The sequence below is a fragment of the Sapajus apella genome, unplaced genomic scaffold (genome assembly GCF_009761245.1).
Source record: "Sapajus apella isolate SASKATOON/1434 unplaced genomic scaffold, GSC_monkey_1.0 scaffold31, whole genome shotgun sequence".
Lineage (NCBI taxonomy): Eukaryota > Metazoa > Chordata > Mammalia > Primates > Cebidae > Sapajus > Sapajus apella.
In genome coordinates, this window is record NW_022436971.1 from 24,743,102 (window position 1) to 24,752,695 (window position 9,594).

Genomic DNA, 9,594 nt, shown 5'->3' on the forward strand with positions numbered 1-9,594 from the left:
ATGCATCTGTGTATGTGTGTGTGTTTCTCTTTGAGTGCCCGTGTGTGCCTGTTTTTCTCTGCATGTGCGTTCCTATGTGTGCCCATGTGTTTATGCATCTGTGCAGCTGTGTGTTTCTCTGTGTGTGTACATGTGTGCCTGTGTTTGCCGCTGCATGTGTGTTTCTATGTGTGCATGTGTCTGTGCATGTGTGTGTTTCTCTGTGAATGCACGTGCATGCCTGTGTTTGTCTTTGTGCATGTGTGTTTCTATGTGTGCACATGTGTGCATGTGTCTGTGCATGTGTGTGTTTCTGTGAATGCACGTGTGCCTGTGTTTGTCTCTGTGCTTGTGTTTCTATGTATGCACATGTGTGTGTCTGCATGTGTGTTTCTCTGTGAGTGCCCACGTGTTCCTGTTTGTGCATGTGTGTTTCAATGTGTCTACATATGTGTATGTGTATGTGCATGTGTCTTGTGAGTGCATGAGTGTGCCTGTGATGTCTCTGCATGTGTTTCTACATGTGCACATGTGTGTATGCATCTGTGCATGTGTATTTCTTTCTCCATGAGTGCACATGTGTGCCTGTGTTTGTCTCTGTGCATGTGTATTTCTATGTGTGTACATGTATGTGTGCATCGGTGCATGTATGTGTGTTTCTCTGTAAGTTTATGTGTGTGCCTGTGCTTTTCTCTGCATGTGTGTTTCTATGTGTGCATGTGTGTGTATGCATCTGTGCATGTGTGTGTCTTTGTGAGTGTACGTGTGTGGCTGTTTGTCTCTGTGCATGTGTATTTCTATGTGTGCACATGTGTCTATACGTCTGTGCAGGTGTGTTTTTCTGTGTGCGCGCCTGTATGTATTGGTTTAGATCTGTTTGAGACTTTTTATTTGATGACGTCAATATATGTCACCACTTTTGGAAAGGACAGAAAGACAATGAATACTTATGTAATGTGAAGGAAGTCTCTCTTCAACCCTCAAACTTTTTCCAGAAAGTAATGATGATGGTGTGTATCATAAGAATGCATGTTTCTTGAATAACAAAAAGGAGTTACAGTAACTTTTACCTATTTTTCCAAAATGCTAGGTCAAGTTTAGCTAAAGTCTGCTTGCAGTTAATGAATCTTGGAAATGCAAAATCTCAGAGCAGTAAACATATCTTTGTTCTGATGTTCTTATGTAGCCGTTAAAACTTAAATATTATTACTAAAATAACTACTGTAAAATAAAATTAAAATGTAAGAAAATAATCAAAATAATTATAAAACATCCACAATGTTTTCGAAACTCCATTTCTACACAGTGAAATAACGAAATTTAGATGTACCCAAGAAATAATGAACAGTGATTTTCATTATGAAGTGCTGATTTGCTTTAAAAATAAATTAACCACAGGTTCTTTAAATAACAAACGTCCTTAGCACATTTGAGGTTCAATTCAACTTACATTTCACATTTCTCAGGGACACGCATAAGTAATTACAAGCATGTCCTCAGGGTCAGATCTGAAGAAAAGCTTCGGAAAGACTTCCAGCCTGCCTTCCACTCAGGTGGGATTTCTCAGGGACGCCAAACATTGGGAAGCATCAGGATGACGAATCCATGTTTCAGTTCACGTCTGAATGCTCTTGCCTCGTGTGGCATAGACACTGGTATTGTACAGAACAGTTTCTCAAAGCTGACTGCATTTTGAAAGAAGGAGGAAATTAGAATTACCAGACCCCTGCATGTCGGAGTGTAATTCATAAATCTGTTAATCATAAGGTTCAAATAAAACCCAAAAACGTAATGAGCTCTTTCCCTTCTTGTACATACAAATTATAGTAATATAAGAAATTGAGTTCAATGAAAACTACAACTTTAGAGTTTTATAAATTTGTTTCCACTACTGTCTATGACTCTGTGATTTCAATCTGCTGACAATGAAAACAGAACTTCTTCCTATTGTGTTATGCACACGAAACACATCATTAGAAATATTCATTAAGGCTGAGTAGGAAGAAATCACAAGCATAAGAAGAGCTGTCAACCATTTTAAACAGCCATCAATTAATTGTAGCAAAACCAGTCCCTTGAAAACTGTTTATTTTTAATACTCCAACTAGGAATGCCTTTAACATGACACCAATCAGTTCCTGTTGCTGTTCCAGTCTAGACCTTCATGGGACTGGTCACGTTGCATTAATGTCATGGTTACTGGTACCATTGAGTAAGGGTCCTGCCTAAAGAAGGCAGTGTCAAAGGTGCTGGAAAGTGCAAGCTGCACTGACTTCCTGCTATACAAATACGATTTTATAATGTAAAGGCAATATAAGATCAATTATTAAAATGTGCCAGGCAATTGAAATATATTTTAATCTTAATAAAATTACAGCAATTTAAAGATACAGGTTTTATAATAAAATGTCCCTTTTAAAGATGGAATCTCTTCTCCAGCTTAAATGTGCCCACTCTGGGGAAAGCAATAATCACTCACCACCATCTGACAACACCCCACTCATGCCAGCTATTGCTCAGATTGCAGTGTAACGGTGCTGGAGCTGACCATTATTATTCTTAGTATGACAATTTTCTGAGGTCTATTTTTTAATGTGGAGTAATGATTGCATATACAATAAAAACAATACACAGGCACACCTTGGAGATATTGTAGGTTCAGTTCTAGGTCATCTCAATAAAGGGAATATTGCAATAAAGTGAGTCATCCAAATATTTTGGTTTCCCAATGCATGCAAAAGTGGCATTTACACTACAATGCAGTCTATTAAGTACACAATAGTATTATGTCTAAAAACAGTATAAACATTAATTTAGAAACATATCCTTAAAAATGCTAACAATGCCTTCAGTGAGTCGTAATCTTTTTGCTGGTGGAGGTCTCCTCCAAACTGATGGCTGGTGCATGCTCAGGGTGGCTGGGGTGGCGATGGCAGGTTCTGAAAACAAGATGTAGATTGACTCTTTTTTTCACAGAAGATTTCTCTGTAGCAAGTGATGATGCTATTTGATAGCATTTTGCCCAGAGTAGAACTTACTTCAAACTTGGAGTTCATCCTCTCAAAACCCTGCCACTGTTTTATTAACTACGGTTATAAAATATTCTAAATTCATGGTGATCATTTCAACAATGTTCACAGCATCTTCATCAGAAGCAGATTCTATCTCAAGAAACAAGTTTCTTTGCACATCCATGAGAAGCAACTGATTACCTGTTAAAGTTTTATCATGAGATTGAAGCAATTCAATTCCATCTTCAGGCTCCACTTCTAATTCTAGTCCTCTTGAAATTTTCACAATGTCTAGTTACTTCTTTCATTGAAGTCTTGAACCCCTCAAAGTCACGCATGAAAGTTAGAACCAACTTCTTCCAAATTCCCTTTCCTGTTGATATTTTGAACTCCTCCTATGACTCACAAGTGTTCTAGAATGGTGGATTCTTTCCAGAAGGTTTCCAACTTACTTTGCCCAGCTCCATCAGAGGAATCACTGACTTTGGCAGATACAGCCTAGTGAAATATATTTATTAAATAATAAGACCTCAAAGTCAAAATTGCTCCTTGATCCATGCACTGCAGAGTGGGTGCTGACCTGCAGGCACGAAAACAATACCCATCTTCTCCTACACACCCATCAGAGCTCATGTCAATCTTCTTGTCTCAGCAGTAGATCTCAACAGCAGGCTGAAAATGCTTCCTAAACCGTGCTGTAAACAGAAGTGCTGTCATCCAGGCTTTGTTGTTTTATTTATAGAGCACAGGCAGAGGAGGCTCATCATCATTCTTATAGGCCCTAGGATTTTCGGAATGGTAAATCATCACTCAGTTCAACTTAAAGTCACCAACTCCACAAGCCCCTAACAAGAGACGCAATCTTTCCTTTAAAGCTTTGAAGGCAGGCACTGACTTCTCCTCTCTAGCTATGAAAGTCCTAGATGGCATCTTCTTCCAATAGAAGATTGTTTTGTCCACATGAAAAATCTGTTGTTTAGAGTTACCACCTCCGTCAGGGATCTCAGATGGATCCCCTGGAGAACTTGCTGCCGCTTCCATCAGCGCCTGCTGCTCCGCCTTGCACGTCCATGTTATAGAAATGGCTTCTTTCCTTCAACCTCATGAATAAACGTCTGCTGGTTTCACAGTTTTCTTAGGCAGCTTCCTCACCTCTCTCAGCCTTCACAGAAATGGAAAGAATTAGAGGCCTTGCTCTGGATGAGGCTGTGGCTGAAGGGAGTGTTGGGCTGGTTTGATCTTCTGTCCAGGTCGCTCAAACGTCCTCCATGGCAGCAATAAGGCTGTTTCGCTTTGTCACCGCTCACCTGTTCACTGGAGTAGGGAGAGGGGATCCCCCATTTCTCAGGCCTGCACCCTACTGATGGAAGGAAGGGAAAGAGAGATAAAACACCAAGGACATAAAATCAGTGGTCAGGAGACTTGGTGACGCCACTGACCAGGCCATAATGAGGCCCAGGGCTGGAAAGATAACTCCCTTTTCGGTTCACAGTGCCTAAGCTATCCGTAAACCTTGAAAGTGCTGTGAAGAATGTTATCCCTACTAGCCGGAGCCCAGCACTGGGCCATGTCCTCCACGTTTACCTGATCCTGACCTCTTCCTGGGAACACCTCTGCCAACTAATGATTACTGCCTTTGTCTTGTCTCTGCAAGTCCCACCCCTGACCATTGCCACAGGTAGCACATATGAACTGGCAAATCAATGAGGCCAAAGACTGTGAGGTCAACTGTCCAGCTGATGGGCAATGACACATTTTCACCTCGGTTTCTCCTTTAGAGCTGTAAGCCTATGAAAAGGGAAAGAAGCTGCTTTTTGGGGAGCTCGCTACTTGGGATGTAAGCCCAGCGGGACTCCACAGCCACTTAAAGGTCTCTTCCCTCGTCACCCTGGTCATGCTTTGCTCACGGTTCTTCCTGCTACGGTAACACTCTCAATCTGCTTCAAGAACTTACCCTGCACATTCACAACTTAGCTAACCGGCGTGAGAAGTTTGGCTTTTGACCTGCCTTCCTCACTAAGCGTGATCATTTCTAGCTTACTATTTAAAGTGACACACATGAGACTCTTCCTTCCAGTGGAACACTTAGAAGTCATTGCAGGGTTATCAACTGGCCTAATCTTAGGCCAGGCTCGATGGCTCATCCCTGCAATCCCAGCACTTTGAGAGGCATAGGCAAGTGGATCATGAGGTCAGGAGTTCGAGACCAGCCTGGCCAACATAGTGAATCCCTGTCTCTACTAAAAATACAAAAATTACTTGGGCCGGGTGGCACATGCCTGTAATCCCAGCTACTTGGGAAGCTGAAGCAGGAGAATCTCTTGAACCTGGAAGGCACAGGTTGCAGTGAGCAGAGACTGTGCCACTGCACTCTATCCTGGATGTCAAAGACTCAGTCAAAAAAACAAAAAAAAGAAAGAAAGAAGGAAAAAGAAAAATGAAAAACGACTTAATCTTAATAGGTCTGTGTGTGCGAGAATAGTGAGGCCTGAAGGGAGGAGAGAGAGACAAGGAAGTGGTTGTCCACCGGAGCAGTCAGAACACAAACAACATGTGTCGGTTTTCGATATTATATGGGCATAGTTCATGGTGCTCAAAAACAATTACAATTATAACAGCATAGATCACTATAAAACATATCATGAAAATGAAAATGTTTGAAATATTGAAAGAATTCCCAAAATGTGACACAGAGACAATGAAGTGAGCAGGTGCTGTGGACAGACGGCGTCAACGGACTCACTGGATGCAGGGTTGCCATGAGAACTTGATTTGTTAAAAGGACACCATCTGTGAAGCACAATAAGGCAACGTGTGGGGAAGTGATGAGCGTCTCTCCCATGTCAGCAAGGCAAGGAAGGCTAGCCACGAAGGAGTCCACGCCTGTCCCACGTCAGCAAGGCAAGGAAGGCTAGCCACGAAGGAGGCTATGCCTGTCCCACGTCAGCAAGGCAAGGGTAGGTAAGGATGGAGGCCACATCTGTTGTACATCAGCAAGGCAAGGACGGGTAACGACAGAGGCCATGCCTGTCCCACATCAGCAACGCAAGGATGGGTAATGACGGAGGCCACGCCTGTCATACGTCAGCAAGGCAAGGCCAGGTAACAATGGAGGCCACACCTGTCCCACGTCAGCAAGGCAGGGGTGGGTAAGGATGGAGGCCACGCTTGTCATATGTTAGCAAGGCAAGGAAGGTTAGTGGCACATGAGGCCACGTCATGTCCCACTTGGAATCCAGTGTCAACGTGCAGACACCAGGAGATCTTCGGGCCACTGCACATATTCTGAAAGCCTCTGAGGAGGATCACAGGGCATGGTAACTGCCATGTGAGTGTGGTAACTCGTTCATAGGTGGGGAAATGGTAGATATAAAATGAGTCTTTCCTGAACACCTAAGAGGACATGAGTGGAGACAGCACCCCAGTGAGGGAGGTTTTAAACCGTGAGGGGGCGGGAGCGTGCGGCTGAAGTTCAGGCCTGTTGTTGGCGTTGGCACAGCAGAAATATTGCCAATGCTGCCTCAAAACTGTAAAGAATGAGGGTGAATTTCCATTTGAACATGGAGAGAAAAACCTGAACTGTATCTGATGCGTTTGATCGATTTTTGGTCATTCAGCAGCAGAACCTGGGGGTCACTACTGATGGGCCCCAGATATTGTGAAGGCAGAGATAACAGCTAAATGTGGCCCAGATTCCTGCGTGAGAATGAGGGGGGGGCACACGCACTGTGACACTCTGAACGAAGCTGTGATTGCAACTTCACCCAAAACCACAAAATGTTACCATGTAAACACAGTCCCTGAAACACAGGATTCTCAAAGGAAAACCAGGAGGGAGTTTGGTCAAAGGCAACGAAATTATGAACAGCACGGAAAAAAGTAACACAGCCAGCTACTGAGTTGATGGAGAACATTTATATTTACTATTTTGTTCAATTCTTTAAAAAGAGCTACACACTAAACAGAAAGGGACAGCAGCCCCACTCTGCTCATGAGGAAATTAAAAGCCCACAGCCTAAGGGACTGGCTGTGAGCCACAGTGAGTGTCAGAGTCGGATTCAAAATCAGTGGCCCCGGCTGGTTTCCTCTGACTCAAAGCCTTTCCTTAACTCTTACACATGCCTGGTGGGAGTGTGAACTGGTACAGCCACGAAAAAGCTAACATTGAAAACAGAACCTCCACATGATCCAACGATCCTCCTGCTGAGGATTTAGCAAAGGGAAGGGAAGGCACGCCATGGAAGGGCTGCGTGCACCCCACGTTTACTGCAGCACCATTCACAACAGCCACGATGTGGACTCAAACCAAGGTGACGCCGGCAGCAGGTGAGCACAGTGCAAATGTGGTTAACTACACGTGGGAATACTACTCAGCCTGGAAAAGGAGAAAAGCCTGCCATTCGTGGCAACATGCATGAATCTGGAGGACACCACGCAAAGTGAAAGAAGCCATACATAGGAAGAAAACATGGCCTGGTCTCACCTATACACAGAAGCTAAAGAAGAGCTCAAAACGTGGTGAATGCGACAGTGCTTCCGGGAAAGGGCAGGGGAGCGGGGTGCTGGCAGCGGGAGCTTGGTTAATGTGAACAAAGCGGCAAATGGAAGGAAGAAGAAGTGCTGGTCCTCTCACAGGGTAATTTACGGTGGATTGCGAAGCAGCCAGAAGAGAGGATTTTGAATGCTCTCAACTGTTTGAGGTAATGGATATGCTAATTAGACTGATTTGATTATTACACAGTGTCCACATGCACCAACATATCACACTGTGCCCCGTAAACATGTGCAATTATTACATGCCAACTTAGTCCATGGAAACAAAGTAAAATGGCTTTTGCTAGAGTCTTAGGGAAGAGAGAAATGATAAGTAAGTGTTTACCGGGTCGGAGATTGTGGTCAGGATGATGAAAAGTTCTGCAGTTGGATGGTGCTGATGATGCTCGTACGAAATTGTGAATTTACTTAATGCCACAGGCTGTACTTTGAAAGTGGTTAAAATGGTAGTTTTATGTTACACACGTTTTATCACAATTAAAAATAAAAGAGTACATGCATTCATTTTGAGAGAAAACAAGTCTCCTCCTTCACCTTGAAGGTGTCAGATCCCAGCACCACACGGACAAAGAGAGAACCTCTGAGCCACATTTAAACTTGTCTGATTTATACTGAGGGCAAATTAAAGAAAGTAATTTATATAATGAAGAGTAAAATTATGGAACTCATTGCCAAAAGAGAAGGTACAGATGTAAATATATCCAAAGACATCTACGAGAAATTGTTCAAACAGTTATTGACAGAAGCCTAACAGAACAAGGAGCAAAGTCAGGTTCGGAGTCACCCTGCGTTTGCATCCCAGCACACGAGCAGCTTCCGGCTCCACTGCCACTGGGCCCCCGTGAGTTTCTGAGGACAGGAATGGGGAGCTGGATGGACCTTCAGGTCTTCCCCATGGTATAAACACTGCACCTTGCACACACCTGGGTCCCCCCAGCTTGTGCACAGTAAGGAGGGACCTCCTGTGACCAGGACAAGTCACCCCTGAGGTGTTCACTGCCTACTTGGGCACGGTGAGGGCAGCACACCTGGCTGTCAGCACAGAGTCACCTCTGAGATGCCCAATGCATGTACATTGTGAGGGGGTCACCCTGGGCTGTCAGCACAGCGTCACCTCTGAGGTGCCCCCGTTCACACGTGTAGCAAAAAAGCTCTGGATTAACAGCTGTCATTCTCAGCTCCCAAAGTGGAACAGGGTGTTGTGCTCATTTTTAAAGCTTTGTTTTGTATTGCATCTGTCTTTATAAATTGACTATTTCTTTTTCCATGTAGGCTGAAGGTACATCTTCAATAAGCCAAGTAAGAGGAGCTTACTTTGTCCACGGCAGTAGGTGTACCTGTTCCCCATAAAACGACGCTCTCGGCGTGGCCGGCACGTGGTCAGTCTTTGCTCAATGGAGGAAAGAATTGATTTGAGGCTACACACGGCCCCAAGCTCAAGGCCACGTTTCCAATGGTACTTTTAAATGCTCTGACAGAAATGTTCATCACTGGGAATGCGATGGCAGGATGAAACAGGTGATTTCTAAAAAAGATGATTTTCCTAGGAAGCCAGGACTTCAGTCTCCACCCTCATCTCCATGCCCTAGTTCTGAGCCTTCTCCTTTTTTCGCCTGCGTCACTGCTGACATGGCTGCGCCCATGCTGAAGTTTCAGTTCAAATAACATCCTCAGAGATGACTTCTGCAGCCACCTTGTCGGATGGAGGTCCTCTCCACCTCACCCTCTCACCTCTGTCAGCATTTTTCTCCCTTCCTTCTTCCCTCTTTCTTCCATGCTCTTTTTTATAACTTCTTACTATTTCAGATTGTTACCTGTTTGCTGGTGTTTATCCTCTGAAGCCAGAAGCTTCTCCTCCTCTGCAGGAGAAGCTGCCACACCCACAGCACCTGGTGCGGCGCCAGACACTGGGCACTTCCCATCTCTGCTTCGCGACCGCATCTGATGGGAGGAGGGAGGGACAGAAAGCCCCTTTGCTGGTCTGTCTGCCCATGAGGGAGGGTGGGCAGAGGGGCAGCCCTGGTCTGTCTGTCCACGAGGGAGGGCGGGC